General features: G+C 39.1%; 1 protein-coding gene and 1 non-coding gene across 2 annotated transcripts in view; one reads left to right on the top strand and one right to left on the bottom strand.

Moving 5' to 3' along the window:
* Vwa8 (von Willebrand factor A domain containing 8) overlaps positions 1-18,120 on the top strand; it is a 360,850-nt gene that overhangs the window by 280,947 nt on the left and 61,783 nt on the right. The window lies entirely within an intron of this gene.
* Positions 10,716-10,851, bottom strand: LOC111753733 (small nucleolar RNA SNORA2/SNORA34 family). The gene has a single exon (XR_002788528.1). It is a non-coding gene; the product is annotated as a small nucleolar RNA SNORA2/SNORA34 family (small nucleolar RNA).

The raw sequence follows: 18,120 nt of genomic DNA, 5'->3' as shown, positions 1-18,120 counted from the left end.
ACCTCAATTCCTTAAAAATTCTATGGATTACTACAATCCCAAAATTTCTAGTTTATTTATAACCATGCAACAACAGTGTTTATCGTGTAAGCCTGGTTTCAGGAAGGTCAGTGAACCACAATCTCCTAGGGAGGTGATGGTAATACAAGCTGTGGCATTGGCAGGTTGTCATCTATTGAATTACAGAGCTTATACACAAACAATAGATATTTGGGTCCTTTAAAAATCATTTAGCTAGCTAATTCCGGTGAAACATTTACTGTGGTCCCACTAAGACAGGCCCTATGGGGAGAAACTAAAATATGAAACATGGTTTTTATTTTCAAAGATCTTTTTACATATAACTGGGAGATGAGACTGATACTCGTGCAGCATCGGCAAATAGTAGCAAACAGTGATAGATGTTAAATAGGGGAGGTTGGGCAGATGTCTACACAGAGGAAACTAACATGCAAAGGAGGCGGAGCTGAGTCTGTGTGTTTTCAATGAATGTATTGGGATAACTGAAGGAAAGAGGTGCCCTGGGAATTCCGGAAAACATGACAGGCATAGACATAAGAATGAGCACAGTGCCTTTCCTTCATGAGAGGGAGATCTGTGCCACAAGTGTGGATTACCACAAATCCAGGGATGACCTAAGTATAGACCCCATGGAAGCAGTGAGAAAATATTACAGCTAAGCACAGATCCCAGGAGAGCAAATACAGGTTCAACACCAACTGACTCAGAGAGACAGGGATGTATACACTAGAGCCAAGGAAGGGTGTAGCTCTGGAGCCACGGGAAACACACAGGCTGCTGGGGGGTGTGGGAAGACAGGGTATGGGGTGGCTTCTCTATAGACCTGCTGACCCGGGGCATTTTTTAAAGCATTTGAATAAAGCTCAGCTTCTTGGCAACCCTGGTCTTCTTCAGAGTTTCCTTTAGCCTCTGGTAAGAGAAACCTAACCAGAGCAAATAGTCTCACCAGGGAGCAGTTCAATAAGGAGATGGATACAAGTATGTAGGAAAAACCAGACAGTTTGAAAACTCAGTGAGGATTTTAGATTCCCTATAATCAGGAACTGCTGGAGCACAGTAAATAGGAAAAGTCTGAAAATGAAGGCTGTCTGTGAAAGGTGGACTTGGGAGAGACGTCCAGTCTGGAATAGAACCCCCAGTGAAACCCAGAAAGCTAAAGGCTGAAGAAAGGATCTGGTGTAAGTTGATGGAGACTGATGTGCCAAGTGTGGGCACGGAGGAGGGGCATTTCTAGTTAGGGTTATCTGGCTAAATGGCAGAATATTTCTGAATCAAGAAAGCTGGAGAGGTGACAGACAGCGTTCTGTACACTGAGTGTAAGGTAATCGTGAGATATGCGGTGACAGTGTTCAGCTAATAAGTTAAATAAGGGACCAGGGCTTAAACTAGTGAGACGGTTACAGTGATCCTTCCCACAGAGGTCTGGTTGAAGCTGTATAAATTATTAGATGCCCAGGAGAAGAAGAGATCAAGCATAATATTCAGGACAAAAAAGTGATGTTCTTATAAATACATATGGTCAGGCTTTTCTGCAGGTGTGTTTCTCAGCAGGCATTTTTCATAAGAAATGCATGTTCAAGATTTTTGGAAATACTTTATAACTTAGCCGCTTCAAAACAAAGTTATAGTTACTAAATATTTAGTTTTTAAAATTCCCTCTATAAAGAAACCTCTTTAACTTTGTTTAACCCAGTAGCTACCAAATTTATTTTGATTATAAAAAAATATTTTAGTAAGTTGCCAGTTTCTGTATCTTTTGTTTTTTGCATCAGTTCACAATGGACTCTGCTAATAGATCTCTTAGGACAAGATTTTGTGTTAATTCTAATCCTGGCTCACAATACAACCAGATTATGTGGCATTTATGACTTCAGATAAAAAAATCTACAATGTAAGGGCTGGACTGCTAGTTAAAAAGATAACTTGCTCCAATACCTTTGAAAAGAGAACCTATTATTTGTGTGATTCCAGATGTATGATGGAAAAAGGTATATAAAATTGATATTTATTAGGAACACTGAAAGAGACAAAAATTCAGCTCACATTTACTTAAGTTACAAAAAGGGATTTATTGGGAGTTTATTGGCCCACAGAACTGAGAAATCCCAGAGCCTAAAGCACAGCTCAAATCCAGAGCCAACATATATCATGGGATCCATTTGCTGTCCTCCTGTGGCTCTGCCTTTCTGTGGTGGCTTTCTTCTTATAGAGCTGTTCTTTGATAAAGAACCCTAACCAAAGTGGCCTGGTAGCAATTTATGGTTCTCATAGCTGGTTCCTGACACAGCAGGAGGGTCGTGTCTCTCCCTGTGACTTCTCAAGAAGGCCCCAATAGGCTGATGAGGTCACATACTCAGCCCTGAGCAGTCCCTGTAGCCAAAAGAATAGGGTGCTCGAATTGGTCCACCTCGGTCACCTGCATTGCAAGAGTTTGAGATGAGAGAGGGCTTCATCAGTTCACTCCCAATAGGCAATAAGAAATGACAGGGAAAACATCTCAGAGGAAATACTGAGTAAGTTATATTTTTTTAAATGGCATGTGGTTTTTTTCCAAGGGGGTTTTGACAAAGCCAGCCCTTTCCAAGTGATGGGTGATGATGCTTCCTCTAGATTAAGGCTTCTTGGAGCCCGGAGCTGCTATCAGATTTGTTTTGTTTTGCAGGCAGCATAACACTCATGAAAAATAATCCTTAGCAAACACCACATGGGTATTAGGACAATGATGATTTAGTGTTCATGAGTTTTGTCTTTCATTTAATTCCTGTAATGGAATTGGAGAAATATATGCTTGGTTTTCTAATTACATAGGGGAGGGGTGGGGGAGGGAGGAATAAATATTTTTATTTTAGTGTTTGAATGAAAGTTGCCCAGATTCTGAATGAAAGTTGTCAGGTCTTCCTTGACAGTGCCCTGGTGGCAGTGGAATTTAGTGGAGTTTCCCCCTAAAAATAGGACGTAGTAAATTAGATGATTTTCGTTATTGTTTTCTTTTGGCTATTTAAGAGAGGAATACGAGGCTGTTCAAGCCTTTGCATTTCCCACTGCTGATGAAGAGAACAACATCTATAGAGTTCTAGTAGGAAAATCTGAGGCTTAAATAGGTTTAGTGCCAGTCAAGGGGGAACGTACTGCCTCGCAGGGAATCATCACTACATCAGCCACTCTGCCTTCTTGTTGACACAGAAGTCACTGCCAGAAAGAGAAAACCCCGACATCACATTAGAAGCAAATTCATGGATCTGAAGTGAGACTCAGTGGGTGAGCGCCTTCCTACCACACACGAGGTCTTTGGTCCCATTGCCAGCACGGCAGTGAGGCGGGGAGGAAAAAGAAGCACATTCACGTGTTCTCATCTGATGGTTGCCAGTAGAACTCGCATCAACATGAAGAACTATTTCATGGCAACCACAGTAGCGATCATTGTAACTATGACTCTTAATCCTAAAATCTGTCCCCTCCTTTATCGCCCATAATTATTTAGATGCTTAAAAACCTACTGCACATCTCTCTAATGTGCATCTCTCTAAGGTTTGGTGGTAGAAATAAGCCTTGGTCTGCTCTCAAGGTAAAGTAGGGGTCATTCCTTCATGATTCTGAAAATAGCTCCCTTCCTACCCTGGCCCAGTTTAAGATGAGTGAATGTATGAATAGATAGAACATATAAATATGTCTTTGTATTTATATAGGTATATGGTTTTTCTAAAGATGCAGTACAATTTTCCTTGTAAAATAGATCTTGATTCTTCAGTTTCTGAGTTTCTCAGTGTATCTTCTGAGCTTTGGTAAGTTTAAAGGGACTGTAACAGGTTCACCAGGTCCATCTGCTGATAAAAAAAAAAATAGGAAAAACAATTCCATCATCAAAACCTTAAATCCCGATTCTATTTGTAACATCTGTCCACAGGAATAGAAATTTAACCTTTTTCATGAACTCTAATTGCATTTTTAAAATTCCTTTTGTTTTCATATATGTGTATAAACTTTTTTTATAAACATACTGAAAGTGAGATGTGGATATGATGCCTTATTACCTCTAAGTCCTTCAGTATTCCCTTAAAATAACAGCACACGCCTATGTAACTTCAAAACAGACTTAGAAATCAGGAGCTTGACATTGATTTGGCATTAATATCTAATTCACAGACTTTATTCAAATTTCAGGTGTCCTGATAGCAAAAGGAAGCAGTTGGGGATCATATAATATTTTCTTAGCATGTCCTTTTTGTTGTCTTTCAACCTGAACAGTCCCTCGTCTTTCTTTGACTTTCATGACCTTGACATTTTTGAAGAGTGTAATCTATTTGTTTCGTTAAACATCCTTTAGTTTGGGCTCACTTGATATTTTATTTTAGAACCAGTTTATGCATCTTTGGCAGAAATATCACAGGAACTGTGTTCCTCTCAAAGTGTCGTATTCAGGACAACACACCATGGCCATTGTCCCATTACTGCTAATATAAACTCTGACCTTTGGGTTGAGATATTCTGTTTCTCCATGTGAAGTTACTGTTACTTCGTTTTATAACTAATGCATGTGTTTAGCAAGAATATCTTTCAAGACTGTGTAACTGTCTTGTTTTATCAATCATTCAGCCTTCAGTTTTATTCATTGATTCTTCTTCCTTGAAACAGTTACTACTGCTCTAGTTGCCAGATTGTGATTCTGCCAGTTCCGTCATTGTTTCTATCTAAATTAGCTGGCATTCTGGGGTAAGGAAGTGCCCTCCTTCCTCCTTTTGTTTGTTTTGTTATTTATAACCGCATGGATTTTCATCTTATTTAATAAATTTTAATATAATATATTGCTGCCCAGAATTAGCCAACGAGAGTCCCTTCAAGCCAGTCCCCTCAACCTTCTGACTAACCTCCATCATTAAGTCCCATTACTTTTGCCACTGACTTTCGGTACTGGTGAATGTACTATTTGGGCAGTTGGGTACTGACTTTGACTTATTTATTAATATGAAAGAAATGTTCTAACTTCTGTTTAACCAACTAACTAACTTAACTGCACGCTCGAATGGCTGCGCAGAGCCTCGAACCGTGTGCGACTCATCAGCTTCTCCCTGGTGTGTTCTCCATACTCTAAACTGCTCCTGGCTGTTTGCGCTCGCCAGGTGTGCATTTGATAGACTTTTTGGAGCAGCTGCCAAATTAACACTGACAGGCTCTTAGCCCTATAAACACTGGTGGCATTCAGAGAGTGCTTTGTCATCAGTGACCATGTATATGGAGAAAAGCCAACAAAGATCTTAGATAATACAGTCATTACATATGCTGAATATTTTTCTTCATTGTAACAAGTATTTATGTTATGAACAAAGCCTAAGAAAAATGTCCATTATAACCTAGCAACCTCGTTAAAGATTTGGTCAGAAGTCCAATAATTTTTCCCCTAGGCAGTGTTCAGGGCCTAAAAAATATAATTACCATGATTTATTATTATATTATTTGACAGATCTTACTGTATTTAAGCACCTATTTTAAATGGTACCATTTTCTTCTTTGCTTGACTGAAGTTATTATTTTTACTGACCACAGGAGGGTAGCAATGAGCTTAGCACAGGACCATCTCAGATAAATCAGTGTTCCAACTTTAACAACTACTGAGGAATTCTTGTCACTTGACTGTATTCAGGAGTTACTATTGAGCAGTACAATCAGTTGGCTGGCCAGGAGTCCTGGGTCCGTGTTCTTTCCATTAGAGAATCTTTTGACTGAGAAAGGAAAGGCATTTCTGAAAAGATTTTAGAACTTGTAGCGATGTAGTAGAGTACAGAGCGATTTTTCAGGTCAAGAATTAAGAAAGCAGGGGCCTGGGGATAGAGCTCAGTGACACCGTGTCTGCCTGGCAAGCGCAAAGCCGAGTTTGATTCCTTTTGCCAAAAGTGGGGGCAGGAGAGAAAGCGAGGAAGCACACAGGGTCATCTTCATGGTGGTACCACTAAGTGTGACTCTGAGCAGTCACTTCACCTTCCTGGACCTTATTTTCTTTTTCTATAAAATGAACTGGCATGAAAAACAAGGTCTAAAATCAAAAGATATACATCAAACAACTTCTCCATTCTAGTGGGACTTTGTTTTTGGTTTTCAACGTCTTACTGTGTGTTCTAGCTACTTCCAAAACATTCTCTCAGGTGATCATTGTACCTGTCAGTTCCAGCACGTGTAAGTATTGTTCTCATTCTGAGAATGGAGTGAAGTAATTTACACAGGGTATTTACTCTGCTAATAAAGAACATAGTCAGAATTTCAGCCTAAGTCTCTCTAATTCAGAAGACATTATTTTTATTCCTCTTCCCTAGAGCCAGAAACCTAATGACGATTTTACCCATGGAGAAGAAAACAGATTTATGCCCAGCACACCGGGGTTCAGACCAGTTCCTCATAGGTGTGGACAGGTTATGTGGGTGACAACAAGACCAGGAAGGTCTCAGGTGAATGGGGATGGTGACCATGTAGGACAGCCTCTGCTTAGCTGTTGTCATGTGGAAACAAGTCTGATTTGGCTTTGTCTTCTCATTTTCAAAAGAAGGTCAAAATCCAATACAGTTTCTAAATGAAATATGATGAATTTGACATTTTGAAGCCCCATTCTCATCTAGACTTTCCCAAATTGCTAGATTGCCAAATTTGTTTCCTTGGTCTACAATTTCTCTTAAGTTTTCCTAAAATCATTACAATATTTGAACTGGGAACCGACAAATCATGCTATCTATTTTCATAGGGAACACAAACTAAAAAAAAATTTTTTTAATATTTCTAACAGTTTAAAAAGTTAAAAGAAGAACTGCATGAAGTAGCACATGAAAAGGGCCGGGGGTTTAGCTCAGGGCACAGCGCCTGCATGGCAAGCACAAGGTCATGAGTTCTATTCCTGGTTAAAAAAAAAAAAAAGAAAAAAGAGGAAAGAAAGAAAGACAGAGAGAGAAAATTACATGAAATTCAGATGTCAGTGCTCATAGATAAAGTTTTATTGGAGCGCATCCGTACCTACAGCGTACTGTCTGAGATTGCCCTGGGCACTACTAGGACAGTGCTGTGTTGGTTGCAACAAAGACCACATGTCCCCCAAAGCCTAAAACATCTGCTAACTCTGGCTTTATAATATGAAAGCCAAAAAGATAGGTAGTCTACCTTTACCTTCTACCTTGTTACGTACTCGCAGATAATTTAAAAATTAGAATCTGCTTAAGTTAGCAGGAGGGAAAGGGGTATCTTAGTTACTGCCTCTTCACTGAGACACAGTTGCTGAGACATAGTTCCTGACTCTTGCAGTTTAAAGGAGGAGAGGTTTATTTGGTTCGGTTTGTAGAGGTTCCAGCCCACGGCAGAGGGGCCCAGCAGAGGGCATGGCAGAGAGGCATGGCAGTGGATGACTGCTCACAGGAAGGCAGGCAGGAAGCAGACTGTGAAGGAGGAGCAAAGAAGGGAGAGATCCTTCTGGCCAAGTCCTCAGTGACCTGCTTCCTCCAGCCAGGCTCTGCCTCCTCAGGTCACGTTTGTCAACAGACTTATCAATGGACTTATCCACTGATGAGTGTCGACCCCCATGATCCAATCAGTCTTCTTAAAAGCCCCTTATGAATGTGTAGGGCTTTGAGGTGACACCTAGAACTGTACCAGAGGGAAAATAAAAAAAAGGAAATTAAAATAAATATCTCAAAATATTACTGAAGAGATAAAAAATTTTTCTTATCTGCAAGTTATGTCCAATACACTTATTAAGTACTGCTCAGTCACAGTAATAACAGAACTATATTAATTATTGGAGGAAAGAACATAATCTGGCCCAGACTGATTTTTTTGTTTGTTTTGTAGTGTATGTGCTGCCAAAGTGAGCTTTTTAAAAAAATATTAACATTAGGTTTTCTTTTTTTCCTTTTTTTTTTTTCTTTTTTAGTTTAATACCTGTTTGCAGTATGTAAGCACTACACTGATCGTGGAGAACTAGTACATGTACATGATAGTTCTTAACTCTCTTTTCCCCTCCCATTCCTTCCGTGTATCCCTGGACCTCCCTGCACGTCCTGTGAATATGTATGTTTATGCATGTTTATTGTGCATCTCTCAGAGGGACCTGACGCCTGCACACACCACTTCACACATGCCGCCTTTCTCCTTTTTTAATGTCACTTTCTTCCCCTCCCTTCGGCCTCCCTCTGTCTCAGTTCCCTCTCTACATGTCCACGATCGATTTTGCCGCTTCCTATGGTCTGTGTTTTATTTTGCACTTTATACTGTATATCAGGTTTCTCTTGTAAGAGAAACTGTGGTGTTTAAGCTTATGTTTTTGGTTTATTTCACTTAACATTTTGGTTTCTCAGGGCGCACCCATTTGCGTAGAAGTGACTCATTTATCCTTTATTTTTCCTGCCTTTTATGAATGACAAAGTAGAATCCTTTGGTCAGCAGAAGAATGAGAAATATGACACTAAGAGCAGTGTCCACACAGTCCTTATACATGCACTCACAGCGTGCTCACTTTCACTCACATTGTCTGGTGCTGGGACTGCGCCCACCCGCTTCTGTGGCTGTCCCTTCCCGGCAGAGTGCTGCTGCCTCTAAGCTTTCTGTGCTCCAGCCCATCCCGACACAGCACCCTTCCCTCACTGGTGTCCATCCCCTGACCACACTCTCACTTCCATTCATCTGCCTAAGCCCAGAATTGATGTCTCACTTACTGCAGGTCCCTCAGCATTACCTGGAACCTTGATACCTGGCTAGTGCTCAATAACTTTTTCTTAGTGCATCTGTGAGTCAATAAATGGATGCATAATTTACTTGATTATTTCAAGCTTCTGTGAAACCCCTCAGAGGGATGATGAAGGTTGAAAGACTCTTTAGTTTATGCTGACTCTTTTGTTTATGCTGGTGAGTTCACTGTTTACTGGCTAACTGTTGTCTAGATTGGCAAAGAAACTAATGATCAATCTGCCCCATCACTGGTTAGTTTATAGATGCAGAATGAACCCCTGAGAACCAGGTGGCCAGAAGGAGTTTATGCCCCAGTTCCTTGCAGTGACCTAAGGTGAAACCACCCAAAATCTCTGTTCCCCATCTTAAAATGAGGCTGACACTGCAGCTCCTTCACAGGATTGGTATAAAAACCAGATGAGTCTCACGTATGTTCAGGGGCTTTGTGAAGTGTAAGCAGTACACGTGTGTGATATTATTTGTGATAATAAACCTGTATAGTAAATGAGAGAAAGGTTATCGAATACAGGGAACTAATTTTAATTTTAAAATTCACAAAAAGCTATTTAACCAAATTTATAGATTTTAGGAACCTGTTGAATATGTATAATGACCCTTCTGGAAAGGCTAGTATTTTGTTCATAATTTATATACATTAGAATGAGCAATCCAAAGAATTAGATTCTTTTCTTTCCCACAGGTTTGATAAAGGCACAACACTTGTTGCAATTATAACTTCTATTTATCTCTAATTTGTACAGACTACCACATCCTCCTCAGATGTGACACTGAATGTAGGCATAACACATTTGGTAGGTTTGCTTCTAGCTCTAGAATTCTAGGGTTTGGCCTAAGTCTTACGAAGTGAATTTGGTTTGGTTCTAAAGGACCTTGTTAAAGTTATGTTCATTTCATAGAGAAAAAAAAAAGCATTGCTAATAAAATTGTTATACAATGAAAGGAAAAAATAATAAATGTGATTAAATAGTAACAATACCAAAACTTGGCAATATTCAAAATTTAATGAAAAAAAATCTTCAGCAAGAAACACACACAAAATAAAACTATCCCATAAGAAATACAGATATGGTTGTCTAACTATAACTCATAGACTCCTAATCTAATACAAAAAGAATTGTGTTTATTCTTTTTGATTTTATTATATAGGTTTAATATCCTTATCTGAAGTGCTTGAGAGTAGAGGTGTTTTAAGATTTGGAATTTTTATTATTTTTATTTTAAAGGGATAAAATTAAACACAACAAAACAGAACAAAATAGGACATAAGAAAGCAATGTAAGAAAATTTCAAAGCTAGACAACCTGAGATCTTCACTGTCTATCATATTCTCGTTTTTTTTTTTCCCAAATAGTTGTCTATGTCTTCGCATACAGAGAATTCATACAAAACAACATAGTATGAAACTGACCCAAACAGAATGAAGAAGTTTTAGGTCTTCAAAACCAGACAATAGGGAAGTCACTAATGGCTGTCATAGAGTCTCTTGTTCTCTTCAAAATAGCTGTCCATACTTTCATGCATATTAAAGTTCAACAAAACAAAATAGGCTAAAATAACGCCATTAATTAGAACAAAGCAAAATAGGGATAAAAGTATTTGCCTTCAAAGAGATGGTGGAAGGAAATCCTCTCCCTATTTGCTACATTGCCTATGGTCAACCTCTCAAGGGATGTCCACTTGCTAATGGGGGGTGCGGGGCGGCAAGCACAGCTGCTCATGGGGGTGGGAGGGGTTGCTTGGTTTCCCAGTACTCCAGGTCCTGGCATAGCATGGGTCCCAGGAAATGCCGATGGTTCCCATCCTGGGCTTCCAGAGCTGCCACGCTCACAGCCGCTCACCAGGGTGGAAGGGTTGCTTGGTTTCCCAGCACTCCAAGTCCCAGCATGGCGCTGGTCCCAGTAAACGCTAGTGGCTCCCGTCCTTCTGCAGCCTGTCACGCTCACAGCTCATGTGGGGGTGGGAGTGGGGTTGCTTCAAGTTGTGTCTTCTAATGAATTGACCATTTCACTGCCCAAGTTCTGAAGTGGCCAACAGACCATAGAAAGACATCTCTTTAGGCTCCTGCTTGAAACCAACAGTGTCAGGAAGCTGCTGGCCTTGATTCAGGGCCAGTGGAATGTTTTTTTAAAAATTTTTGCATATACATGATGGACTATCTTAGGAGTGGCACCAAGTCTAAGTACAAAATTCACCTGTGTTTCATGTGCACGTTTTACACATAACCTGAAGATAACTTCATACATTACTTTTAGTAGGTCTATGCTTGGACTGTGACTTATCACTTGAGCTCCATGTGGAGTTTTCTACTTGGGGAATCACGTCAGTGCTCAACAATTGCAGATTTTAGAATATTTCAGATTTTCAGATTGAAGATGCTCAATGCAGTTGTTTTGAGAAGAGAGAAAAATAATTTTACCTGATATTGGAATATCTTGGGACTTGAAGTCTTCCCCTTCTAATCTACTTTATATAAACTGTTGAATTTAGTTACCACTAAATAGTAGCTCTAAACATGTCATTCTTGATCAGAAATCTCCAGAAATTGTGGAATTGTCTTCCCAGCATTCCGGGTCACAGCATGCACCAGCCGACAAGGGCTCACCTTTGGCTTAGCCACTGTTAACACCATCCCCATCCCAACACAGCCTGTGCTGGCCCATCCTAAATCAGACACCTGTCCCAAATTCTGTCTCCTCTGGTGTCACCCTCATAATATATTTGTACGGTACTTACTAAAACCTATCACAAATTTCTTATGCTCTTGTCTTATTCTCCCTTACAAGGGTTCTAAGTATTTGAATATAGAGACAGTAGTTTCATCATGTTTATCTTTTGAAAACATTGGTATATATTACACTTAGAAAATTATCAATAACTTTTGAATTTTAAAATGCTTATTAATGTTAGTAATGATTGGTGGAGAAATAATAAATGAAGTTATTGAGATACAATTCACCCATTTAAAGTATAGGAATGCATAGATTTTAATACAGTCACAGATATCTTACCATTATGATTGATCATCTCTCCGAAAAGAAACTTTGAATGTGTTAAGTGATTGCTCCTCATTCTCCCTTTCCCCGTAGCCCCAGACGACTACTCATCTTTTTGTCTTTATGAATTTGCTGATTCTAGGCATTTCACATAAATGAAACATGCAGTGTGGTCTTTTTATGTCTCACTTCATTCATTTAGTGTAACATTTTCAAGGTTCATCCATGTTGTAGCATGCATTAATGCTACCATTTTCTGATTAATATTGCATTATATAGGAATTTTTATTTGTTCATTGACATATGGATGTCTCTGTCTTTTGGCTTTTAATCTATAATGCTGCTATGAACATGTGCATGCATTTCAACATATGCTTTTAGTTATCTTGAGTGTATACCTGGGAGTGGAATGACTGGGTCACACAGCAACTGGATGTTTATCCTGTGAGGGAACTGCCAGCTTACTCTGCAAAACAGCTGCATTATTTTACTGATGTATGAGGATTCCAATTTCTTTACATCTTTGCTCGTATTTCCTATTGTCTGCCTTTATATTGTCACAGGCATCCTGATGGCAGTGCTGTGATACAGCATTGTGGTTTTGATTTGTACTTATCTCATAGCTAATGGTACTGAACAACTTTTCATGTTTTCATTGCCCATTGTTCATCTGTGGGGAAAATATTTCCTTAAATCATTGCCCATTTTTCAACTGGGTTGTCTTTTTAATGTTTTATGATCAAAACAGGAGGGAAAATATTTGCAAACCATCTGATAAGGGTTACTCTATAAAGAACTCTGATACCATACCACATTGTCTTGATCACTATATTACTACTGCTGTGTTAAGTTTGAAATCAGAAAGCAAGAGTCCTCCAGTTTTGTTTTCCTTTTTTAAAAATGAATTTTATAATTAGCTAGTCAAGTTCCACATAGAAGTCAATTGGGATAATGACAGGAATTACATTAAGCCTATAAAGCAGTTTGGAGAATATTACTGCCTAAACAACATTAAGTCTCATGATTAGTGATCTAGGTTTTCTTAATTGCTTTAACAGTATTTTAAACGGAGGCCAGGCATGGTAACCTATTTGGGAGGCTGAGGTAGGAAAATTGTCACAAATTCGAGGCCAGCCTGGGCTACATAGTGAGTTAAAGGCTAGCCTGAACCACATAGCAAAGCCTTGTCTTAAAAATAAAAAAAAAAGAATGTTTTAAATGGGGCCATGGTGATGCACACCTGTAATCCCAGCACTCGGGTGGCTGAGGTTGGGAAGATCACCCGGAGTTTGGGGCCGGCCTCTGCTACAAAGTGCACTCAAGGCTAACCTGCACTACACAGTAAAACCTTGTCCCGCCCACAAAAAATACTGTATAATGTGTTTTTATAGTGTAGATGTTTTGCAGCACTTTATTACTTTTTGATACAATTATAAATGAAATTATTTTCTTATTTCATTTTTAGGTTGTTCCTTGGTATTGTATAGAAACACAATTTTTAAATTGATATTGTATCCAGAAATATTGCTGAACTTGTTCTAACCTTTAGTGGATCCCTTAAGATTTTCTATTTATGGGAGCTGGGGATTTAGTTCAGCAGTATAAGCGCCTGCCTTGCAAGCAGGCAGTCGTGAGTTCAATCCCCGGTACCGATAAGAATGAAAAAGACAAAAAAGAAGATTTTCTATTTATACAACACAGTGCTGTCTGAAAATAAAGTGTACTTCTTTCTTTCCAAGCTGGATACTTTCTATTTTACTGTCTTGCCTAATTTCCTTGGATAGTTTCTCTAGTAAATGTTGAATGAATGTGGCATGAACATCCTTATCTTATTCATCAATAGGGAAAAGCGTTCAGTCATTGTTGGTATAATATTATCTGCGGGTTCAAGAGCCAGGCATAGTGGCTCACATCTGTAATCCCAGCACTTAAGAGGCTGAGGTGAGAGGATCGTTGTGAGTTCGAGACCAGCCTGGGCTACAAAGTGAGCTCAAGGCCAGCCTGGACTGCATAGCGAGACTCCGTCTCAAAAAGACAAAAAAAAAAAAAAAAAAAAAAAAAAAAAATGATCTGCGGGTTTTTCATAGATGTCTTTATTGGTTGATGAAATTCCCATCAGCCTTGTCTGTAGGGTATTTTTATTGTGAAGGAATACTGAATTTTGTCATAAATGCTTTTTATGCATCCATTAAGATTATAATGTTTTCTCCCTTCATTCTATTAATGTTACTACATTAATTGATTTTCATGTGTTAAGCCAACCTATCATTCCTGGAATAATGCCTACTTGGTCATAATATAGAATCTTGCTTTTTATACATTGAGCGGATCCAATTTGCTATTGTTTTGTGGCCATTATTTATTTTGGTGGATCCAGTTTGCTATTACTTTTCACTCAAAAAAAATTGGTCTTTTGCACAGTGTCTTTTTCCAGTTGAGATACTGAAGTAGAACCAGCCTCGTAGAATTGGGTGAGAAGTGTTCTCTCTTTTTCTATTTTTTGGAAGCATTTGTGAATAACTGTTAATTCTTTAAATTTTAAGTAAAATTCAGAAGTGAAGCCAGCAAGTCCTAGAGTTTTCTTGTGGGTAGTTTTAAAGTTACTGAATTAATCTCGTGTGATAGGCAACCTGACATTTTGAAAATCTCAGGTGTAGTAGGGAATGTCTTACCTGTTACTTAAGCTATGAATGTCTTACCTATTTCTTATAGCTTCTTTTCTTTTTTTTTTTTTTTAACCATGAATTAAACTCAGGACCTCATGCTTGCTAGCAGGCACTTGCATCAGTGAGCTAAATCTCCCCATCCTCCTTCTTCTGGGGCTTCCAAATGAGGCCCTAGAGCTTTAAACTCAAGATTAGACAGATGGAACTCAAATTTCTAATATATTTATATTCATTTATTAGTAAATGAACCAGTCATCGGTTACGTTCAATGCAGGAATAATAGAAACAAAGAAATGCAGGCCTGCAGATCAGAGCACTGCTTCTTCAGAGTCTTTCTAGGGCAGTATCTGCCAAAGACCCAGTGTGACTGTACCTTCCAGGGGAAAGCCCAGAAAAGGCCACGTGAAGGAGAAAGCCTCGAAGGTCTTCTAAGGAAGGTAAGCCACGTACCATTTGGCTGGCGTCAGCAAAGTAGGAAGTGCCAGGGACCCTCGTACATTTGATGCACAGGATTCTGTCCACTGGTGAAGTGTAGCCTGGATTCCCTGGTCTGTGCGAGGTCAGAGTCTTCCCTGCCAGATGGGAGGAAGGAAGCTATGGAAGGCAAGAGCGGAGGGGCCAGACTTCCTCTCCTTCCGTGGACAAAGCTGTGCTTTGTGTCTAGTTTATTTTTCCAGTCCCAAACCAGCAACTGATTTTTAAAAAATGATTCATATTTGTTTATTGTAAAAATTGTGGAATGAAAGCAGTACAGCATAACTCATAAAAGAACCAGCCTAGACCTGGAAAGAGCAGCCTTTGAGTCCTGGCTCCACCCTGTACCAGTTATGAGGTACGTAACTGAGGGCGACCTACAGCACTGTCACAAGTCTCACTTTCTTCAGGTAAAATGAAGGAGCAGCTGTAAAGATAGGTAAGCTGACCTTGCATAGAGCATATTTCACTGCATGGAAAATACCAATACTCCGTGCATATTCATTCAATATTATCACCCGCTTTAGAACCTCGGAGATCACAAAGCATCCCTGAAGAGTAGACTGAGCCCCAGAAAAATTTAGTGACTTAACTTGAAATGATGCACTGACTTAGCAGAACTTGAACCAGTATTTGAAAAGGCAGCTCTGCATTTGTTAGAACTCTCGCTTTCTTTAAGAGTGGGGAACTGGAAAGGAGAATCTGGGAGTTCATTCTTTCGTACTGTTCCTTGAGCCTGAGCCTCATGATTCCTCTGTCCAGCTCAGTCTTTTTGAAGAACCTAAACCAAGGGCTCCTTTCCCAGGAGAAGTGCTGGACCCATCGAGGCTCGGGTCTCCAGGGAAAGCCCTGCCATCTCCCAGTGGTAGGCCTTTTCCTTTGCGTGTGGAGTAAGTTGCTGAAGAGCTCCTCTGAGACCTCCTCGGTCCCGGGAGTGCTGAGGATCTAAGTGAAAGGTCCCTTCAGCTGTCACTGTGATCTTAGAAGGGCCTGCACTGCTCGCGTCCGTGGAAGCAGAGCTCACGAGGAGTGTCGTGCGGAAGCGGGTCTCTGAGCACACAAACCCTGCCCGTCCCCTCTCGTCTTTCCCACTCTCACCCCACCCTCCAGGGACGTGGAGAATGTCTCATTTCAATTGGATATTCATTGTTTGAGAATAGAAAACCCAAAATAAAATCTCAACATCCTCTGACCCTGTCTTTGCACCCTTCATAGGTCATTTCCTAGAAATAAACAGTCCTTCTGTGGTGATCCGAGACCCTTAGGGACCAGAGCTGTGGGATTTGGGCAGATAGCAGTGATAATAAAATATCTGCAGGATCTGCAAATGAGTGAGGAGAAAACCTTTGACATTTCCATAATAATGATTAAATATTATAAATTTTTACCAGTGTGAACTTTACCAGCATGAATCAACTTTCATGTGGGGAAAAATACTTAATTAGTTGATATCACTCCTTTCCATTTAAAATGTTAATTTTCTTTTTCTGTATTCATAACAAAATTTGTTTTTTAAAAATCTACTATTGTATAAGTTGTTAAGCTCTAACCAGAGCATCAGCCTGACATTTGAAACTTTCTCTTAAGGTACTTTTCTTCTGAAAAGTCTAAACATAAATAATGCTACTTCTAATTTATATTACTTGCCTTTAGCAATATTCTGACCTATATGCTGTTATTGCAATTATGAAAGCAATATAATTGTGTGTCTCCTAAAATGATAAAAACTTTTTGTAGCTATGTAGGCAAAGTCCGGTATTTGAACAAAAGATTTTTACTGACTGCTAAATGTAGCTTCCAACAAGAACTATTGTTTGAGACCTTTTATAGACATAGATGAAATTCCTTTTGCCATTTGAACAGTGTTTACATTCAGGAAAGTTCACAGTTTAGTCTTTGACACACTATGAAAGAATCTTTTGTTCCCTAGAAAAACATACTTCCTCATCCTTTGAGTCACCTTATTTTTATCCCCTTGTTTACTTTTCTGAGGAAATAATGCCCACCTCCAAAATACTGTAACGTCAAGAGAACTGTTTCAAGAATAAAAACTGCTCTCCTTGAGGAAAGAGGGCTTGATTGCTGGCAGGAAAAAAGAAAAAGAAATATTTAAAAAATCTGAAGCAGACAAATAATGCATCTCAAGCTTGCAAAAATTAGTTGAATGAGATTTTTTTTCCCCGAGGCTAAAATAGGAATCTTTTTTTTTTAGCATCATAATTAGCAGTAATCAGACTCAGGAAATATGAAGACATCTATTTGGGGGACTACTGATATAGAGCAAAGGCATTATTTATTCTTCTGGTGAGCACTTCTGTGCTGTGAGTTTATTTTCTCCCATGGATCTAGGTAGTTCCATGATAAGCTTATGCTTTGGTCAGTCTGCCCTAAAATCATAGTGATACTGTACTTATTTTTCAGTAAATAATGTGACTGACTACACATTCATCTTTAAAACTGGTCGTAAAGATAGAAAACTTTACTGTTTTATTCACTGAATACACCCAGTGCCAGCACATTGCCCTAAGCTCAGTGAACACCCAGTTGTTAAATGAATGTATGAACTGAAGATAGAGCTCAATGGCACAGGCACTTGCTTGACAAGTGGAAAGTCGTAAGTTTGATCCATGATACCAAAAATAAGTAAATGTATATATGTGTGAAATAAATAGTTTTACGTTCAGGGTAACCATTTCCAATAGTCTTTTTAATATCTTTTTTATTTCTTTCAAATAGAAGTCTTTTAAAGTATGTTTAGGAAAATTTTATTTGTAATTACCTGACTTATGAACATTCAAGTTGCAAACTTTGACCGATAGAAACGTGTCTCAATTTTTTTCCAGGTTTTACATTGTATATTTTTGTGAAAGGTGTATAAGACTCACTTTATCAGATTAGGAACATTGCTCAGCCCAGAACTCATTCTTAAGTGGAGGGCTTACTATGGATACATTCTCTGTGTTAATGTTTATCCTGACCCAATTTGCATAAATGGGAAATTTCTTGTGGCTTGGGATTATCCAGACCCTTCTTTAGTCACTAAAGCCAAGTCATCCAAAGAGCATCTCATAAAATCTAAAAGATTAAAAACAATTATTACTGTGTCCCAGGTTTTACCACAAGGTAGACATCAAAGTCAGTGATCATCGTGCTGTAGAGTAGTTCCACCAGAACTATTCTCTGTAAATGCCAAACAGAGATGTGCTTCACTACCATTGCTAGAAAAACTGGACTTGTCATATGTGGGG

This window comes from Cavia porcellus, unplaced genomic scaffold (assembly GCF_034190915.1).
Source record: "Cavia porcellus strain 051 isolate PalLab524CR breed Dunkin Hartley unplaced genomic scaffold, mCavPor4.1 scaffold_21, whole genome shotgun sequence".
Classification (NCBI taxonomy): Eukaryota; Metazoa; Chordata; class Mammalia; order Rodentia; family Caviidae; genus Cavia; species Cavia porcellus.
The sequence above is the reverse complement of the archived record's forward strand: the minus strand, read 5'-3'. Positions and strand labels throughout refer to the sequence as shown.